At 45.9% G+C, this 21,636-nt stretch overlaps 1 protein-coding gene across 4 annotated transcripts in view; it reads right to left on the bottom strand.

The window, feature by feature from the left end:
• ATP2B1 (ATPase plasma membrane Ca2+ transporting 1) overlaps positions 1-20,723 on the bottom strand; it is a 65,679-nt gene extending 44,956 nt beyond the window's left edge. For 2 of the 4 annotated variants that reach the window (XM_065627103.1, XM_065627106.1), the window contains exons 1-2: positions 20,346-20,506; positions 20,034-20,182 (exon numbers count right to left, since the gene is read on the bottom strand). The gene's annotated coding sequence lies outside the window, so the exon portion shown is untranslated. Of the gene's footprint in view, positions 1-20,033; positions 20,183-20,345; positions 20,507-20,587 lie in introns of those variants that run through there. The other 2 variants (XM_065627105.1, XM_065627104.1) reach the window with 2 other exon arrangements.
• Positions 20,724-21,636: the final 913 nt, after the last annotated feature.

Below are 21,636 nucleotides of genomic sequence, written 5' to 3'. Positions count from 1 at the left end.
CACTCCAATCAGTTTTAGCACCTTTTCCTTTACTAATTCTTTTTCCACTCCTCTTGCCTTCTCCTTGCACTTCCATGAGCTTTAAGAACAGATAATTTTTTTTTACAGCAGTACTATCAGCCCATCCAGATCCAAGGAGGCAGAAAGCACCACACATGTTCCCAAGCCTCCCCTCTCCCACTAGCTGTGATCGTAGCCATGCAGTTCACTTCTCTACAGTCTAAGAGTGGGCTACTCGCAGCAGCCTGGCAGAAGGCAGTCATCAAAAATGCATTTCTTCCTGTCCAGCCACAAAATAAAACCAAAAGGTTTAAATATCAGGGTTTCTATTGGCTGAGCAAGTTATCACAACAGATTCCCCAGAAGTTTTTCCACAAGCTGCCAGAATAGCTGATTTATTTGTAGAAATCAATGTGCTAACATCCATTCAGCTAATGCTAGGACCATCTTCATCATGGAACTATGTTGCTGCCACCTTTAAGATAACATTAGTCTCCATTCAAGGAAAGGTTCATCTTTACTCTGTTATTTCAGGTAAAGTGACATGCCACTAAACAAATTGCATGATACATGGCTTTACTGCCAAGGCCAGACACTGTTTGAGCTGAACAGCAAATTCACCAGTCTGTTTAACAGAAGCTTAAGCAGATTTAGTAAATTTAATTCATTCCTCAGTTTCAGTAGGCTATTTAATAATTGCTGTATAAACTGGCTATGCATAATTAACAGTTGTGTCTTCATTTCTCAAGTCTTCAGCTGTGAAGATCTGTACTGTGTATAACTCTTCAGGTTTCTGAGAGCACAAAGACATCAGTTGCATGATTAATTCATTAGAAAAAAAGTAACTGGGGAAAAGAATGCAAATGGAGCCAGGCTCCATGACAATATTTAAAAGTCCTATTCCACCCAGTAAAGGAAATCCCTTCCCTAGTTTCCCATAAACAAATTTCTTAACTAGCATCAGTGGATCCTAACACAATTTGTAGATGGTCGTGCTTCCAGTCTAAACAGTAGGCATTAAAAAAAAAAAAGAGGTGAACTAGGCATCAATTAGCTCTGGCATCATGCTTATTCTTCTAGGTAGGGAAAGGCCGTGCCTTGAAAATCTTCATAGCAACCAGCTAGACCTATTCAGTGCTGAGGATCAGATACTTGTTTCCCTCACTGCCCTGCCCAATGGAAGCACAAGGCTCTCAGGAATAATGTGGTGACCCAGAAGGCACTCAGGTACCTAAAGCATAACTACCATTGGCATACGCAGTAAGGTGTCAGTCTCCTGCTAAGGCAGCTCTGAATCCTCAGCAGCAATTCCTAGTAGCTAGTTCAATAAGGGTAATATCAATCCTTCCAAAGACAGCATCTGAATTGGGAATGTACTGCCATTAGTTCAGCTGCAACTGATTCTCAGGGACAAGAGTCTGTCCATCCATGAAGACCACAGCTCATCATTCTGACTCAGCTAAATCAAGCCTAGTCTGTTCCTTCTACATAGAGCTACTTCCCACAAGTGTTTATTTTACAGTGGCACTGCAACTTCTGCAATCGGGTTGTTTTTAGCAATAGCATACAGTATTTCTGAAGAAAAGGAATTGGGAAGGGCACCAAGTATCAGCTCCTCCACTCAAATGACAAACTGCAAGCAACTTGCTAAACTGTTGAATTCGTGCATGTTAGACTAACTCCAACTGGCCACTACTGAAGGCGCAAACTCTTTTAAGAACCAAGATTTGTATGTTCATCTCGTGGTTTCCGATGAACTTCCTTAAAGGACCATTGCAATTGCATGTCTGACTGTAGCACACCTCAGCTCAGCATGAGTTTCTTTCCCCATACAGCTCACAGACCAGCCCTGATAAGTCAGAAGCTAATTACATTTTTTTTAATCTACCCCTTGCAGCTCACAAGTTTCACTTGATGCAGCAAACAGGTAAAGCACAGTAGAGAAGCCAAAAGCTTCCTCTAGCCCGAGGTTAGCAAGACTCAGCAAAATTACTGTTTCCCCACTGGAGGGAAGTGACTGAGGAGAGCATCAGAGTATCATGAAACAAGAGTGACACAGCACCATGAAACAGAAGATAACGGGAATTACCAAAACTCCTGGTTAGGGACTGAGTCTTTCTCAAGGTAATTTTAGAAGATGCATAGAAGTTTCCCCCTCTGCCTCCTAGTGCTCCACAGTTTCCTAAGCAGCCTCCTGTATCCCTGTCTTCCTCCCAGGATACCATCACTTGGTTTCTCAGCACCTTCAACAGACTCTTTAGCTTGAAGGACATATAGCAGTCTGTCTCTATTTTTAATGAAAAAGAGAAAGTAGACTGCTAGGAAGCAACTGTGCTAGGACTGCTCTCCAAAAACCTGCTTATTATTTCAGTCCCATTAAGAATGACTTATTTCAATCAGTTTGTCAAGGGAAGAACAGGAAGAAGCCATCTGTAAACCTTAATGAAGGATGACTTCAGTAGTGTTTCCAAAAAACCCACCTGAGGTAGACGAGACAGAAAAAACTGGTGCAAGTATGAAGTCTGCTAGTAACAAGTAGCAGACTTGGTTTTTCACACTTTCAGACTTCATAAGTTCTGTCTAGGCAGGCTACAAAACACTGGGTGAGGAAGATGTGAAACTTCTAACTGAGAAGTCCTACACATTGAAAAATAACCATACACCTCATTTCAAAGTTATGTTATGAATTTGGTTGATTTAAGTTATGTGCAATAGTCAAGTCTGTACATCCTGTCAAGCAGGTTGACAGCCAAGTTCTACCATGGTCTCTAATCTATGTTTAGTTAAATTCTTAGTTCGCTTCTACTTCTAATATTTTACAACGTCATTTTCTGTTTCCTCCTTTTCTGGTGGAAAGGGATGCTTTAAAATAGACACAAATTTATACCAACAGAATCCTGAATATCCTTTGTGTGTTTAACATCCATAGGTACAGCAGCACAGCTTAAACTTTTATGTGTAGTTTTGCATTTTGCAGGTGTAGACTTGATATTAGAAGCTAGTAGCTTTCTCTAGACTATTAATAACAAGTTGACTTTTGGTGTGCTACATTCCTTCTATAGGAATCAGATTTTTGCACATGTATCCATTCCTACTGAAATCTTTCCCTGTAACGAGAACAGCATGAAATTGGGGTGGTGGTTGTTTTGTTTGTTTGGTTTGGTTTGGTTGGCATTTGGGGGGAGAGTGGGTTTTGTGGGGGTTTTTTGTTTGGTGGTGGTGTTTGGGGGTTAGGGGGGAGGTGTGTGTTTGGTTTTGGTTGTTTTGACATTTTGGTGGGGTTTTTTGTTGTTGTTGTTGGGTTTTTTGGTGGTTTTTTTTTTTTTTTTTTGGATGGGGGTGGGTGGGAATGGTGGAATATCTTATTTGGTTGGTTTTTGAACACAGTTTAGACCAATTCTCTAACTAACAGAACTCCGCAATGTGATCAAACAGTATACAGTCATAATCCAGAATCAAACAATTTCAGGCAGTTACACAGCTGTCTGTCAAAACCACAATCTAGTTTGAGGAATTATGCTTTATGCACATAATTAACACTAAACAGCTTTCAAGACATCTTTCTTCCTTAAAACTCAGAAAGTAGGTACTTACAAAAACATTACCTTGTTGTTGAGCAATTATTAAAATGAGCCATTAGCTAGCAAATGTATTTTTCACTGTGCAAATATTTTCAAGTATTTAAACAATTGCCTCACAGCAAAATCGCTCAAAAAAAGCCTAAGACAAGCTATTTTAAGCTACTTTATTATTTTAAGCTATTTTAAGATTAGGAGTCTCTGACTGCTTAACTTGGACATTTCTAAAATACGCCAGGCTTTCCTAGAAAAAGGATGCATTTCCCTGTGCAGAGAATCCTCAGCTGTACTTGCTTGACAAGATTACGGTTCAAGGCAGGCATTGCTAAACTAAATTTTATGGCCAATTTTATGCAGGTCAGCAAGTTTCGGTTTACTTGTCGACTAACGCGAAAGTTATTAAAATACAGTTTTGGACATTAAAACAAAAATTATTGAGCATGGCAGTAAACCTCTATAAATTCTGATTATAAGTGGGGGATATCCAAGTCATAGGGCTAAACTTCAAGACCTCAATTCACAGTAGCATGCCCAAAGAGGAAAAACTGGAAGAACAGTATATTTGGTAGGGGGAACACACTCATTGTGAGAGGAAGACTTGTTCTAAACTTTGTGTGAATACCTGGACAACTGTCTGTTTTTATACAGCCAAGCAGTCCCTTTCCAGTACAGTAATGCCTAAAGACATCTGCAGACTACCACAGGTATAACCAAAGAGAAACTGAACAGGAGGAACCACAGAGTGTTTGGCTGCATCTAATTCTTAATTTCGGTTTACACATTAATCTTACTGTTCTGAAATATCTGACAGTCATAGAATCACAGAATGGTTTGGGTTGGAAGGGACCTTAAAGACCATCTAGTTCCAATGTCCCTGCCATGAGCAGGAACATCTTCCACTAGACCAGGTTGCTCAAAGCCCCATCCAGCCTGGGCTTGAACACTCTCAGGGATGGGGCACCCACAGCTTCTCTGGGCAGCCTGTTCCAGTGTCTTAACACTCTCATGATGAAGAATTTCTTCCTTCTATCTCATCTAAATCTACCCTTTTTCAGTTTAAAGCCATTACCCCATGTCCTATCACTACATGCCATTTTAAAAAGTCTCTCTCCAGCTTTCTTGTAGGTTCCCTTTAGGTACTGGAAGGCCCCAATAAGGTCCCCCTAGAACCTTCTCTTCTCCAGGCTGAACAACCCCACCTCTCTCAGCCTGTCTTCACAGGAGAGGTGCTCCAGCCCTGTGATCATCTTCGTGGCCCTCCACTGGACTATCTCCAACAGGTCCAGGTACTCCTTATGTTGGGGGCTCCAGAGCTGAGTGCGGTACTGCAGGTGATGTCTCACGAGAGTGGAGTAGAGGGGAGAATCACCTCTCTTGACCTGCTGGTCATAGCAGGTCATGCTTCTTTTAGAATCATAGAGTTGTTTATGTTGGAAGAAACCTTTTGACATCATCAAGCCCAACTGTTAACCTAACAATACTGAGCTCACCACTAAAACATGCCCCTAAACACCACATCTATATGTCTTTTAAACACCTCCAGAGATGGTGACTCCACCACTTCCCTGAGCAGTCTGTTCCAATGCCTGACAACCCTTACCATGAAGAAATTTTTCCTCATATCCAATCTAAACATCCCCTGGCATAAATTGATGCCATTTCCTCTCATTCAATCACTTGCTACTTGGGACAAGAGATCAACACCCATCTCACTACAACCTCCTTTCAAGTAGTTGTAGACAGCGATAAGGTCTTCCCTCAGCCTCCTTTTCTCCAGGCTACACAGCTCCAGTTCCCTCAGCTGCTCCTCATCAGACTTGTGCTCCAGACCCTTCATCGGCTTCATTGCCTTTCTCTGAACATGTTCCAGCACCTCAATGTCTTGTAGTGAGTGACCCAAAACTGAACACAGTATTTGAGGTGAGGCCTCGCCAGTGCCGCATACAGGGGGACGATCACTTCCTTTGTCCTGCTGGCCACACAATTTCTGATACAAGCCAGGATGCCGTTGGCCTTTTTGGCCACCTGGGCACACTGCTGGCTCATGTTCAGCTGGCTGATGACCAACACCCCCAGATCCTTTTCTGCCGGGCATCTTTCCAGCCACTCTTCCCCAAGCCTGTAGTGTTGCCTGGGCTTGTTGTGACCCAAGTGCAGGACCCAGCACTTGGCCTTGTTGAACCTCATACAACTGGCCTCAGGCCAACAATCCAGCCGGTGCAGATCCCTCTGTAGAACCTTCCTACTCTCCAGCAGATCAGCACTCCCACCCAAAAACCACCAGCTGGCATTTGTTGAATACATGCAGTGGGTTAGCTGAATATCCATGTCTCTCCAATTTAGAGACAATGATGTTGTGCAGGAATGTCCTGGTGAATTTTCCTTTCAGCTAAGTTCTTCTAAGTAACTGTACTTTTCTGAATTTGGCTGCATGTTTTTTCAGACACTGTTCGCTCCGGAGCTGTTAACAGCAGCAATGGTATGCAGAAGAGACCCAGGTTTAGACTTATTGCTATGGCAGCCAAGGTTACTGATAAAGTTTGCATGTCCCATAAGTGAGAGGGGCATATTTGCAAGGAGGGGCGAACAGAACAGGTGACTAAAATTGACCAACTAAGTATTCCATCCCATACATGTCATACACCCTATAAAAGTGGGAGATCACGAGGGTCTCGCTCCCTTTGACTGTGGCCGGCATCTCAAGAGGACCCTGCCTGTTGTGCCTGCGATCCAAGACCTGGTTCTAGACCCTGCATCCCTGAATCCAATTCCAGTTTGCTGCGGAGTCCAGCCCAGGACTTCTGGGTGCCTGCTCTGCAGGTGCTGGAGCCACGCCAGCTCCACTGCAGGCAGGGCAGCGCTGCACTACCCTGGGAAATTCAAAATTGGTTTTGTATATTTTGTATTGTTTTCTCTATTTTATCAGTAGCATTAGTAAAGCATTTTTAACTTTCTCCAACTCGCAAGTCTCTCTCCCTTTTCCTCCTATCCCCTTTCCTTAGTGGGGAAGGCGGAGGGTGAACAGAGAGTATCTGCCACGGTTTATTGTCACCCTGCAGTGAACGGTGACAGGGACAGTGTCAAATGCATTTGTTACACAGTGTCAAATGAATTATGTAAGCAAACATCTGGACAAAAAACTGCACTTCCCAGGAAATGCACCTGATGGGTATGAAAAGCCAGAGAACATCCTCAGGCTCTCCACATCACAAGGCTCAGGGGTTCTTGTTCAGAGATATCCTGAACTAGCAAATGCTAAAAAGGCAGTTTGGCTTGTTATACCACTTATCCAGCTTCAGACACGTTATAGGAGGGTAAGTTATTCTCTCCGTCCTCCAAAACTGTTAAGCCATTCCTAAATTCCAGAATGCAAAAATAACTAGAATAGTTGCATAATCAAGTAATAGTATCAGAAAACAAGGAAACAGAATGAATTGCATTAGCATGTAGATATATCTGTTGACGTCCCAGAGCAATTGTTTTGATTACGGACATGACACTTATCTATACCAAGACCTCATTCAAGGCCTGAACTTCTTCCATTCTGGGTGAGAATTTTTATGTTCAATATCTCTTCACATAGGAAGAAACCTGTAGTCTCAGAATAAGCAAATAAATGCACTGAGCACTGTAAGCTATAGAAAGGTAAGTTCTATTCCCCCATGGAAGACTTCCAGATATCATACCTCTTTATGTACATATAGCACACAATACCTATAAAAATAGGGCTCAGACATATGACTATATGTACAAGTATTTGGTATCTTAATTTGGATAGGCCCATCCAGTTGTTGATACACAAAAACAGCCCAGACTACAATTACAAAGGTATATACAACACCAATGTTTACCATTATAGCAGGAGATAGCATCTGAGACACCTGATTAGCTTTCAGTGACTATTTGTTGACCCATTTTTCAGGAAAATGCTTCTTCCATTAGTTAAACTGTTCTTATCTCAGAATTTCACACAGGCATATTTGTAAGAGGTGTTACTCAACTATTTAAACTCATGAAAGCTATTTTTGCAGAGCCAGCAGAGGGAGTACAGACATCATTTTACTTATCAGCTGTGGAAAAGATACCTAGTAAGAAAGCACTAAAAGAACTGCTCTTGCAAACGTAATGCGGTCAGTTTAAAGCATGCCAAGAACTTCCTTGGGCTTTCACTGACATGTATGTCACTGGCCAGCAGAGCTGATGTTTTGTTTCTGATTCCCAACCAGCAGTCACATCTCAAAGTCTAGTATCTGACGAAAACAGAGGTATCAACTCTAACAGTACTAACAAGTACCATAAGCCTGATGATTCACATGTAAAAAAAAAAAAAAAAAATTACAACTACAGTTCAAGCTAGTCAACAGTTTTTATTCCTATGGATTCTGCCGTTTTTCAGTTTCAGAAAAGCTAAACCCATTTGAGTGTTCATTTCTTAAAAAGCAACTTCACCTGGAAGAAAAGTTGAGAAACTCAGAGTTGAAGACGACGCACTAGCAAAGGAGCCAGGAAGGTATGGATGGCGTGGTGTTGGACTGGAAGGTAACAAACAGCTAACCTTTCTGCTGGCGTTTGCAGAGGCATGCTCCTACTGGCAAATCTAGTTTTACACATCCTCTGAGGCAAGAGCTCTCCTGCTTTATTTAGCATTTCCATTGATCAGCCTGCTTTGGAGTTGGCAATTATGACTGAACAGTGTTGACACAGCAGCGGCTGTGGAAACAGTTTGAAAGAGGAACAGGCTTGAGGCAGACAGATTGATAGCTTTTTGCCATCTTGTGGAGGTGAACACTAAGCTCTAGACCAACAACATACCTTTCTGGCAAAAACTCCACAAATAGACACTCCTTGCTTGTTTAGACTGCAAAACTTTGACCAGTTTTTTTTCTTTTTCTTTTTTTTTTTTTTTCAAATAAAGTCAGTATTTCCCAACTTGTTGGGAAGAGGCTAAACTAACACAAAATTCTTGCCAATCTTAATCGTTTATCAAATTATTTTATTGGGTGGCTATTTTTAAGTTTCATCATTTAAAAGTTTGTATACAAAAAGCTTACACAAATATAATGAGCTCCTTATTCTCAAAATTTCCTCTAAACAAAGAGCAAAACACTCTCCTTCACCGAAAGATAAATTTCTATCATATTAAACTTTACATGAACTTTAAGAAGATTTGACAGCTCGAATAATTAGATTTTGATTACTACCTACCAAAGAAGAATGTGCCTGTAGCCACAGAATTTAATCTTCACTTGTTTCAAGTTTTGACAACAGAACCACCCTTCTGGAAGTTAGATGGCTGCTTCTGCTCCCTGCTTCCTACAGGTAAGTGGCATTCACTTCTCAGCTTCGTTTTCATATAGTAGATTCACTAAATGAATAAGTCAAAGTGAGCCATACTGGTTCCCATCTTACAGAGCTTATGGTTAAATATAGTACAGCTGACTAAAGTTTCTCCCCTAGCACAGAATGAGACCACCTCACAGTTTTGCTGTCAAAATTCAGGGCTCCAGCAGCATTCCTTATTTGTGTGCTCTGCCTGGTTGGTTCCCAGGACTCCAGTCAGGATACTCCATATGCTTTTTGTGGGGCAACTGCAGCAGGAAAAGCCCTGCCTCTTCCATCACAAACATCATGATGCCCAAGTATCAGGATGTGCCCCAACCATTCCTGATTCTCCTGCCCTTCCCCAAGTCATTGCTGTCTCTTGTGACATCAGTTAAGTTTCTATAGATACACGAGAAGCTGATAAGATAGGAAAAATGCTGGGTTTTGGGAAAGCTGGTTATCTAACCAGGCTTACCACACAGATAATCCATTACCAGTGCCAAGTCAACGCGGGGCACAGAACTACACTGAATCTGCTTGAGTCAAATGTGAAACCATACTTGCAGGAAAGATTCATTTTTCAAAAGTCATGACTGAATGTATGACTACAAAGTAATAAACAGGTGGTATAAGCAAGGTGAATGCAAAAAAAAAATCACATAGCAATTTATTGGTTGAGTATGATACCACAACTCTAATTCATCCTGCAACTAGAGCCTCATTAAGCTCCTAAATAATTATGTTTATAATATCCTTTACATTTGAGACACTGACATTAGGCTTCTAATCAGCAAGTTAAAACATGTGGTCCATTTATATGGAATAGGTAGGGTGGGGAAAAGCACTGAAAAGCCCCTTGAAACATGAGTATGCTTGGAGAACTTTTCCTCTTGGATAAGTTTCTATGGCAAATTCCACAGAATTTTACACTTTAGAATTACTACAGCTGCCTTTAAGGATTGAGGGAGGTTTGTTGTTATCTCAGTTTTTAACCTGAAAAACTGAAGATCTTACACTTAGTACACAGCTGAACAATTACTGATTCCAGTATTTATCAGTCCCTGAGTTTAGTACTTCAATGGTTAGTAACAGACGGCATGCAGCAGATGCAAGAACATTTTTAGAAACCAATGCTGAAGTTGTGCTCTTCCCCATCCCCTTTCTCCTCTCACCACCTGCAGGTCTGATCTGAAGTTCTGAAGCCTGTTTGCATTCCACAGGTTTAAAGTTTACATTCCTCCCATCACATGCAAGATTCACCTGACCAAATGGGTAACATCTATATCTAAGGTAGGTACTTTAGGTTTTTGTTGTTTTGTTGGATTTTTTTTTAATAGGCAATGGATGAATTATAACTTCTCTGCCGAAAGATTAAATTTACATACCTAGGACACAATCTAAAATAGTCATATGAATCTCACCTTAGATGCACTTGTGTCTCTTCAACAACAGAAAAGGGCCCAGAGTGACTAGTTTTAGTTTTTAAGATGTTTATAGACATGGTCAGTATTGCTCTGCTGAAATTAAGCGCAGTCGGGTGGGCTGAACTCACACATCAAGCAGCTGCACTACCATGGCGGAGCAGGCACACACAAGAGGAAGGATGTGGTTTCACAGTTAGTGTAGGATGATCCAAGTCTACGCCAGTGCCAGGAGGTCCAGTCCTGTGCCCTGACCGGCACCAGCACTGACATTCACCTGAGCTCAGCGTCAGGGGACAGCCCCAGATGAGAACTGGTGACAAGGAAGACACTGGCAACACCAGCAGTTCCTCTTGAAGGTCACACAGTTGATGGGGATAAGCCCCTTCCAGTGCAGCACAGGCCTCACCAGCTCAAGTCAGTCATGAAAGCTCTTCTCCTCACCTCCATGTCCATCCTGGGAAAGAGAAGAGCCTGGCTGCACATCCTCTGTATGGCCCCACTGAAGACCATCACCAGAGTCCCGCTTCACCTTCTCCCTTCCAGGCTAAGTAAAGCCACCTTGCTCAGCCTCTCCCCACACATCACAGGATGGCCCTTAACCAGCTTAGTGACCCTTCGCTGGCCTCTCTCTGTCAGAAGAGGTGCAAAACAGGACAACATTTTGGATGTGGCCTCACAAGCATGATGGAGGGCAACAACTAGCCGGCTATGCTCTTGCTAAAGCAGCCCAGCATGGGCTAGACCTCACCAGCACAGGAGAACCCCATTGCTGACTGAGGCTCCTCCACCCAGGAGGATGGCAACACCTTTCCTACTGACCTCTTCCTCTAGTCCCACTGCAGGCAGACAGGCACCAAGCAACCCCGGCTTCCCTGTTTGCCCTCAGCCCCAGGGATTCAGACCACCCACAGCCCCAGGACCACAGCCTAGCACCGGCCGCACATTGCCATTTCCAGGTACTCCCAACTGTTGCAGCGAAGAGAAAAGCCCTTCAGGAGTGATTTTATTTTGCTGGTTCAGTAATACACAAGAGGGGCCTTTGGCAGCTCCCATCAGGAGCTTGAAACAGGCCTTTTTTATGATCAGTGACTCAAAGTAACTTGTACTTACTCTGTCCAGTTCAAAGTATTTTGCCCATGGTTGTATTTTGCCCGTGGTTATATTTGCCCCTAACTACAAGAAAGATATTGAGGGGCTGGAGTATGTTCAGGGGGCAACGAAGCTGGTGAGGGGCCTGGAGCACAAGTCTGATGAGGAGCAGCTGAGGGAATTGGGGCTGTTTAGCCTGGAGAAAAGGAGCCTGAGGGGAGACTTTATCGCTGTCTACAACTACCTGAAAGAAGGTTGTAGCATGGAGGGTGTTGGTCTCTTCTCCCAAGTAGCAAGTGATAGGACAAGAGGAAATGGCCTCAGGTTGCACCAGGGGAGGTTTAGATTGGATATTAGGAAAAATTTATTCACGGAATGGGTTGTCAGGCATTGGAACAGGCCGCCCAGGGAAGTGGTGGAGTCACCACCCCCGGAGGTGTTTAAAAGGTGTGTAGATGAGGTTCTTAGGGACATGGTTTAGTGCCAGTGTTAGGTCAATGGCTGGACCTGATGATTTTGAGGGTCTCTTCCAACTGAAATGATTCTGCGATTCGTATATAGAGCCTTATTCTCCATATTCCCTTCTCTAGTTTTAGATTTGACAGTAGAATGAGAACATAAATCTTCAAGCCTATGCAAATTCAACATTTCAGTTTTGGAGTAAGCAGTCCACTTACCAAAAATGTTACTACAGTATCTTCCCAGAAAATATAAAGTATTGCCCTCAAGCATCTGCTCCTTTTATTTTTCCATGTGGTAAACTGATTTCCTATGCTTTGAGGTAGCTGAAGTTCACACCACAGCTTTAGAGTGTCAGACTTTGCATAACCAAGACAACCTTTTCTGAACAGTTTTGGTAGTACAGTTTGAGGTGCTGCTCTCCAGTGCCCAGAAACGCTAGGATCAACAAGGAAAAAAGCCACATGTGAACTGTTCATTCGCAAGCAAATGATATCCTTAGTATGTACCACTGCTTTATATGCTGGGATTTCATTTTTGGAAGTGCATGTTTGTACTAAAGCTCTTTCAAAAGGTCCCTGTAACCTAATATACACCATGAGCAGCCGTCTCCCTCTGAAGGATAGCTCCACGATGAGTGCCTTCACTAATAGAAACCAACTAACACACACACACAAAAAATTAAAAGCTAAGAGACTATGCTTTTCTCAAATCCTAGATAATGTAGTGCTTTATTACCAAATCTCTTTCAACTTGCTTTAGAAATACAGCTCCAGCTTAGAAACAAACCACTAGACCTGCAGTCACCACAGCCAGATCAACCTGTTACCAAAACACATCTGAAATCAGACTTCGTGAAGACATTAAGACATTTCACTATGCAAAGCCAGCTCATTGAAGAATGTGAAAATCATTGTCACTGTTAGCTACATGGATTTCAGAGGTGAAGTGAACACAAGCTGAAATTATTTGAGTTGTTAATAGAGCAGAAGTAAAACAGTTGTGCTAGTGGATAGACCACCTTCCCTACGCTCCCCAAAATGTCAGTCTCAACTATGTACATTTGAAAGCCTTCTGCTACAGATCCTGCCAGCCAGTTTAAATCACGTCATGTTTCATACAACCTCACCAGAGTGGGGCTGCTAGACACTGCTCTAATTTAAATATTGATTTGTACTGTATTCCATAGGCTTCATTAAGTTTTGCACCAGCTGCATTTCTGAGCAAAGAAAAATTGGCAGACCCAAGCCATGTAAAGCAATTTAAAGCGTAGCATCAACAGTGACAGCACTAGATGGAAGCAAAAAAACTCCTGCTCAATACCCATATTAAGATCTTGCTTTAGTCTCTATCTAAATAGCCAGAAGAGGTAATTTAAGGGCTAACCATACCCGTCATCTTTTCTACCCATTTCTTGTTACTATTTCCTCAGTCTCATCCAAGTAAAAACCTCAGAAAGCAAGTCTGAATGCACGATATGACACACACTTTTTCATTTCCTTCACTGCAGTATCAGAAACCACCTAGGCATATAGCTAATGTGTTGTAATATTCTTTAATATTTTACTTAGTGCAAAGATCTTGGATAGATCCAAATAATCTTTTCTGGAAAGCCATTAGTTGAAGACTGACATGAAGACTGACACTCAAGCTGCTCTCCAATATACTGTCAGAATCACTTCAAGTTCTTTTGTCAGAAAAACTTCAAGTTCTTCTACATGAAAAGGTTAATACTCTCTAGGGAATGGTTTCACATGATGACTGAGCAAGAGGAACATTCCCACACCACCAATCCGAAGACACATGCTGCTTCCCTCACACAAGCCTCGCCTCTCGCCTTGGAAAGGCCAATCTTTGCATGAAGATTTTGTAACACAAATCATCTACCAGTGCAGCGAGTAGATGTAAAGGAGCAGAGATGCCACAGAGGAGGAGGGAGTTACTGAGCAGCCCAGGACAGGATGGAAATGAAAATAGCTACCAGGCCACCTCAGCCACCCCATGAAACTTTTCACTCATGCTGACAAGCCAAATAGGCAAGTACAAATGAAGGTGTCTCACCATCCTCACAGTCTCTTGGATTATGCTGATCAACACAGCAGCTTCAGAAGGCCATAACAAAAGCGTGCCATAACTTGAGAATATTAAAAAAGCAATCAAACATATTAACAGAAGTGACGACCAAGTCTTTTGATCAGGACTTAAGACTCCTGTCTCTCGAAACACCTACCTAATACAAACCTGAATGTTTTCCAGGCTTTTGGAGAGTCACAGTGGCCATCCTCTGAACTTTTAGTAACATTCTAAAAGTATTCCTAAAAAGTTTGCAGTAGGTACAAGACTTCCTTACTGCTCATGGCCAAGCTCCTTATTTCAACAAAGAGCATAGCACTATGGCTATTTTTTTCTATGGTGGAAAAACTCCATCCAACACAGCTAATGTCCCTTCTTCCTCCTCTCTTCATATGGAGCTATCAGTTGTTTTTTATCTGCTTGAAATCCAAACAGATATTCTGAGCTGATTTACAGATTCTGTTTATTGTATCATACAGCAATATATTTATTTTTACTCTATTTTTTAAGAAATCTGTTATCATGTAAGATCCAAGATGTCTTGATTTCAGTAGAGATACAGTAGTCCAGGAAGTTAAAGTACACACCGCAAGCAACAATCCTTGTATTTGCATAGCCATAGAAGAGCCATGTGGACAAGCTGCCAGTGACTTGTCAAGTAACAAGTGCAAAAAAAGTTGTGTGATCTCTATGGAAGGGCACATCTGTAATATTCCAGCAAAAAAACACTTGATTTTTTTTCCTCCACTGCTGCGTGTATTGTAAAGGTGATTAAGATAATCTCAGATTCAAAATCTAAAAATTAATATCAAAGTTGGAGTTTCACTGAAGACATAAGACAAGCAGAAAAAGAGCACACCACTGTGAACCTTGGGTTGCATCCCAGGAACTTAGATAGTTGCTTTAATCAAGAGCAGCTGAATCATCCTTTCTGCCTTGAGATGGGGTTTGTCGCTATCGACTATGCAGAGTACGGTACATCCCAGGCCTCCTCTTCGCAGACCAGACACTGTACACCAAGTGGTCAGAACCCAATAGTGTTGTATTCCCTGCTGCCACCTTATCTTTCTGTGAATATAAGGGCACAAGTAAGGGTAGCAGATTACAAGTGATAGGCTCTGCAGAAGTGTGTTTTAAGAACACTGTATTTCCTGTGCTCACATCCAGCTCATAAACAATATTAAAAAAAAAAAAAGACCCTGAGACCTGCAGATCACTGAAGTTCACCGTAGGTAGGAGGCCATGCAGGAGCTTACCTTCCTCTCTCCTCCAAAGCAATATCAGAAAATAACCAGCAATAAGCCACCGCTACCCCTAGTGCTGAGACTGGTCACATTTTAAGTGGCAAAACCAGCCAGACTTAACAGCCAGCACCAAAGCTCTGTCATCCTCAGAATGCATCCATGCACTCCTTAACTGCACAGTGCAGTTGCAAACAGCAGAAAGGGAAGGGTGTACCCTCTTCCTCAGTCCATTCCCCTCCAACAGCAAGGCAGATGTTATTTGTCTGTCTTGTAACAGCATGTTACATCTTATCTCGTACTGGACAAAAAGAATTTGGATTTATTTTCAGAGCTATTTCTGTTTTTTTTGTTTTGGTTTGGTTTAAAATGCCTCCTACATTTTCTTTACATTTCTTCTCCCACCAGACCTTTGAAATACCGACTTAGAAAGCCTCATGCCTACTTTGCAATTCACCAAAATTAAACTAATAACACCTCCTGCTGTCATCTGGCACTTAGATTAAGATTTATAAGTGGCAGCAGAAATCACTTTCATAATGTTTACCAGAATATGAATAGCCTGAACAGGCAGATCCCTCAAATTTACTGTTCGTATTAAGTGAAACCTGTCATGACAACTAGAAACTCATTTTTATAAACAGTATTTGAAAGCCCAAAACTTTAAAAATAAAAGGCAAACTGGATGATACCATGTTCTTGTGTTGAAATTACAGTCGGTGTGAAAAGGTGCAACTGTTTCAAGATGGGATAGTCTAATATTTTGCCTGTTGATTTCACTGTACATTACCTCCCAGAAATCCTCCTTCTATACTGCTTATTATCATTGCTCCCATCTTTCCTAAGGAACTGCCCTGTTTCAGAGATGCTGAACACATTTTTAGTTTTTACACAAGGATATACAGGTTTGAGGGGCTTCATGAACAAAAAAAATCCTTCCTTATTTTTTTATCACTCTGCTGTGCAATAAGTGAGCAAGGCCTTTTCAACTATTTGAAGCCAAAGCTAGGGGAAAACAAATGTTACTGAGTTATTGAAAAGTGAATAAATACGAATCTGAAGACAAGACATTTTGAGTTAGATTAGTAATTCTTAATACTTTTGAGAAATATCCATCCTCTACACAAATCATCATAGGTTCCTTTTTCTTTTTCAAACAGGCAACAGTATCACTCCATGTCCGCTACACTCTCTGTTCTTCAATCAGTTAACTTTGTAAGGAGAAATAAAAATGACACTTTCAAGAGAAAATTTGATAGGTTTGAATAAAAAAAAAAAATAAACCTACTTGAGACTGTTGCACACACTAGAGCAAGCCAGTAGACAGAGTTAATCTTAGGTTTTTAGACACAATATAGCAACCTCTAGATTTTATCTAATTTTTAATTAAAACACTCTACAAAGATCATTATCTCCTGAACAGCAGCTTTTAACAAGTTTTATTATTATTATTTATTTTAAGACAAGTTGAGAATACTAAAGAGTACAAATATAAGAATATTATTGCTATTTTATTGAGCCTTCTGGAGGAAAGTAAGCATGTGTTTCTATAACAAAATCTGCCATAGGTTCAAGCAGCCTTCCTTATTTCTTGAAAGATATTTACATTAGCACTAGGCTAATAATGCCTGTTCTTTATTCTGCATTATATTAATTTTTGCTAACTGAAACCTGACTTGAACTCTGAGAGAAACGTGCATCCTTGTTGCACTAGTGCTATTTCCCCTTAAAAAACCAGAAAATAACATATATTAAAATAAACAGTTTAAACACTGAAAGACATCACTGAGGTCACATTTCAGCGGTAAAGAATGCTCAGTGCCATTAATATTTAGTCTACCTTAATGGAAGAAATTTGAGTTAGAAGATACTTTAGGTTATCTTGTCCACCCTTATGTCAAGGGAGACCTGCTTGCTATGGCATGTTATTGATTGCTTTGCCACGTCCATTTTGAACTTGTCAGTTAATACTGAGTTCCCAGATCTAAAATCTTAAATGTTGGCAAAGTTAATTCTTCCAAAGCATCCAGTTTTGAGGTGGCTTTGAGCAGATCCAACCTTCCTTCTTAATATCTTCACCTTTTGACTGTCTCCAGTTCATCATACTCTTCTTTTCTGAATGAACTCGAACAGTAAAAGAAAAAAAAAGTAGTAATTACTAGACCTTCATGAAGGAGTTGCAGAACATTTACAAGGCTCTCAGCTTCCTTTTAAGCTTCCACAACATGGTTTAGAGGTTCTCAATTTTAACGGCTGACAGTTCTCTATGTTGTGGTCCATGAAACAGTCACTTCCTAAATGAGATTCTAAGGTTAGACTGAAGAGAATTTTAATTGGTAGCATCACTCACAGAATAGTTGATTGTATATGACACAAATGGGGATCCTTTGCTTATATCGTTACCTGTATGCAACAGAACTTTGTAAGAAACCAACACAAGGTGCACTCAGTGCTAATGTGACACTGGTCTGTTTTCTGCTTTAAGTTCCCAAACACATCTGCTTAATATGCAATAGTGAGTCACTGTATGCGTGCAGACATAGAGCACAGCCACAATTCCCTTTAAATTTAGTTTTCACTTGTATCACTTTAGTTACCCACATCACAAGTAGCATTTTTCTTTGAATGAACTGAAGTAGTAATGTTGCAAGTCAGCAAAGATAGCAATATCGACTGAGAAAAGCTGCAAGTGTCTGTACACAACACAGGATCCTAATTTTCTTCAGATAACCCAACCTGAGTGGGTTATCACAACAAACTGAAAAAACAGCAATACACCGAATGACCCAACAATGTTGTTCCAGGCTGAAAATTTCACATTGAAGTGTACGAGTTTTTTTCCTTAGTGAATTCAGTGACCACTTTTTCCACTGACACCGAGAGAGTTTCCATTCATTATGCCGTAAGTATTAAAGTCCTAGTACATTGGAAGCTATTCCTGCCAAAAGAGCCAATACTTTAAAGATACAGAAGTTTACTTCTGTTGGAATTCACGATTTGTGGTGTTTGGAACAAATCCTTGAAAAGCTCCATCAAACTGGAAAAAAAAAAAAAAAGGGGCACTGCCTATAGCTACAGTTACCACCTTTTGAATACATTGTATGGTCGACCAAAAGTTGGAAAGTTACCTAGCCAAGATCTTTTCAGGCACCTAAAGACACTATTTCAACTCAAATTCATTAGGACCCACGGGTGTTTTAAAGATGCAGCAGCATTTGGACATGCGGTGGTTTTCCAGAGGCATTCTCTGCTTCTCCCTCCAGCAAGTCAAAATTGCCAATCGCTAATGATGCAAGAGATGTTTCACATTTGGCTTGGGACTCGCTTCGAGACACGTTAAGGGATGCGATTTGAATATTCATCTAGCTAGTCATCCCTCAAATACTGTTAAGCCAGATACCAGTGCAAACACATGTTCAGAATGATAGTTTAAGACACAGAATAAGTTGTTATCACTAGCTCCTTTTAAACAGACCCTGAGAAGAAAACCTCAGCACTTGAAGTTACGAATTTAAGAATGCTGTTTATAACGGGTATTTAAGGATTTCTGTAATGGGGATCTTAAAATTACAAGAAAAAAGCCTCCAGAATGTTGTTACTGTGTATCTTTCTTCCCCCCCTCCCTTCTCATACAGTCTAAAAAGTGAAACAGAAAAAAAAAAAGGAACACACATTTAAAGATCAGTAAGGATTTAGATTGCTGACAGAAACGCTGCTGAAGACCACGCGACCACCTCTCTCTACCCGTCGGCTTTCCTGGAGGCCTTCCTCCCGAAATCCTAAATCCTTCCGACCTCAGCGTTTTTTTCGACAGTCCGAGGGGCTCGGCGGGAAGCCCGGGCAGGCGGCGGAGCGGACACCAGCCCACCCGCCTCCCCGCTCCGCTCCACCGTGAGCGGCGAGCGCTCCCTCCCGCGCCTGGCAGCGGCCGGCCAGCCAGCCATTCCCCGGTGGAGGCTCCGTCCGGCTCCCAAACTCACGTGGTGCCACATCCATAGGTTCCCCGCACCGCCGGGACGAGGATGACACCGCCGCCGCCGTTCGAGGCGCTTCCCATCGCGGAGCGGGGCGGCCCCGCGCGGGTCCAAGCTCACCCGCGGCGCAAGGGGCGCCGCATCCCTTCCCCGCCGGTCAATGAGCAGCCCGGCCAGGCATCGATAAATCAAAACGGCCCGCCCGCTCCGACGGAGACCCGCGTCCGACCCAGCCGCGGCCGAAAACACCGCCCCGGGGGCGCGGCGGGCGGGAGAGGGAGGAGGAGGCGGCGGCGGGGGAGGCTGCGCGGGTGCCGGGCTCCCAGCCCCCGCGGGGCGGCGGAGAGGCGCCCGGGATGTCGGTGTCGTGCAGCCGCAGCGGGCTAATCCCGGCTACTTAACCCGGCGGGCGGCGGGGGCTGAGCACCACCTTAATCCGCGGCGTGTGCGCGCCCGTCCGCCCGCCGGGGGCTGCGGCGTGCCGGCCCTGCACGGCCGCGGGGTCCGCGGCGGTGTGGCGGCGCCTCGCCCGGCGGCTGCACTCCCGCCGCGCCTCAGCCCCGCATCCGCTGCCCTCAAGGTCACGCCGCGCCCCGGCTGAACGGCGGCGGCCAGGTACGCGCTCCGGTTACCTGCGGGGAAAACCGGTGAAAACCGGGGAGCGGGGCACCTAGCCCCGGCAGAGGCCCCGCTGCTGCGGCCGCCCCGCTGCTCCAACCGCGCCGCCCGCCGCCTCTCCGGGCGAGCCCGGCCATGGCCCGCAGCCCCGCGGCGGGAGCGAAGCGGAGCAATGCTGCACCTGCCGCCGCGCCGCTGCCCGCCCCGGCCGGGAGAAGATCCGCTCCGAGCCGCCGCTGCCGCCGCCGCGCTTACCTCGGCGCCGCGGGGCCGACCTCGCCGCCCAGCCGCAGGCCAGGACGAGGCGCCCGTGAACCTGCCGCCGCTCGCCCGCCGAAGCGCACAAGGTCCCCGCGCTCCCCGCTCTGCCCACGGCCGGTCGGCCCTGCCGCGCCGCCCCCGCCCTGCGGCCGCGGGGGAAGGGAGGAAGGAGGACGGGAGAGGGGGCGGGGGAAAAGCGGCGACCGAATTGGGGAGGGAAGGAGAGGGCACCGGCGCGGGGAGAGCCGGGGGAGGAGGAAGAAGGAGGGGGGGCGCGGACCGCCCGCCCCGCCCCCGTCGCCTCACCGGCAGGAACCAGCGATTCGCCTTCCTGGCGGGCGCTCCCGCCGCCGCCGCCGTCGCTCGCCGGGGCCCGCCCGCCTCCTTCCCCCCGCAGGCACCGGGCAGCGCCGAGCGTGCCGCCGAGCCCTAGCGCCGCAGAGCAACCGCTACAGGAGCCGGGCGCCACCGGGCAGGGCGGGGCGGAGCGCAGCGATCCGCCCGCCTCCCTCCTCCGCCCACCCTGCCCGCCCGCCGCGGTCACTCACTTGTTCGCTCCCACCGCCCCCCTCCCCTCCCGGCGCCGCAGCCGCCGGTCCCCGCCGACCCCCTCGCCGCCTGCGGAGCGCCGGTCACGTGACAGGGCTCCTCGCACGGCCGGGGAAGGGGGGGTCCCGACGTGCGGCGTCTTCAATGGGGGAGGAGAAGGCGGGGCTGCGATAGGCACGGCGCCTGAGGGGGCGGGGCCCCGCGCCTCGCCCCGCCCCCCCGCCGTCGCCACTGGCGGGCGGGAGGCTGACGCGCTTGTTTCCATGACGTCGGTGGGCGGGGCCGCGGCGTTTGATGGAGCCCGGCGGGCTTCGGGGGTCGGTGACTTTGCCACGAGCAGCTCCGCGGGGCGGGGCGGGGGCGGGGGCGGGGCGAAGCGGCGTGTCCCCCGGAGTCCCCCCGCCCGTGGGTGCCGGGGCCGCCGCCGGCGGGGCCGGGGGCTGCCTCGGGGCGGGGATCCCCCGGCGGCGGGAGAGGCCGCGGTCCCTCAGGAGAGCGGCGGGCTGGAACCCGTCGGCGGGGCCGGGGCCGTCCCGGGGGCGGTGGCGGCGTCGTGAGGGGAGGCGTGACCGCGCGGGGCCGCCCTAACGGTCCGGCGGGGCGCGGTGCTGCCCTGCCCCGCCCCAGGGGGCGCGGGGTCGCCGTGCCGGGTCCGCCGCGGCCCGAGGCGGCGTCGCTTCTCGGCCTCCCCCGTCCCGGGGGCAGCCGGGCGGCGCTGCGCTCTCCGTGGGAGCCGCGGGGGCCTCAGCGGCGCGTTGGCGGCTCCTCGCCAGCGGGCGCGGGAGCACGGCGGGGCCCGGGCGGGGCTCCGCTGCGGCCGAGGGGATGGATCGGGCGCCCCGAGGCGCGGCGCGGCGGGAGGTGTCGGGTCCCCTCTTGCGCGGGGCCGCCGCGGTCCGGAGCGGCAGGGCCGAGCGTGTGGCTCGCTGCCCGTGGTGGGGACGGCGGAGCAGCGCGCCCGCCTCCCGGGGAGCCCTGGCAGCTCCCGCGGGAGGCCGGGGAAGGCGTGGGGGCCGCAGGTGTTCAGCGTCTCTGTCTCCAGCCGAAG

This window comes from Caloenas nicobarica, chromosome 1 (genome assembly GCF_036013445.1).
Source record: "Caloenas nicobarica isolate bCalNic1 chromosome 1, bCalNic1.hap1, whole genome shotgun sequence".
Taxonomy (NCBI): Eukaryota; Metazoa; Chordata; class Aves; order Columbiformes; family Columbidae; genus Caloenas; species Caloenas nicobarica.
The sequence above is the reverse complement of the archived record's forward strand: the minus strand, read 5'-3'. Positions and strand labels throughout refer to the sequence as shown.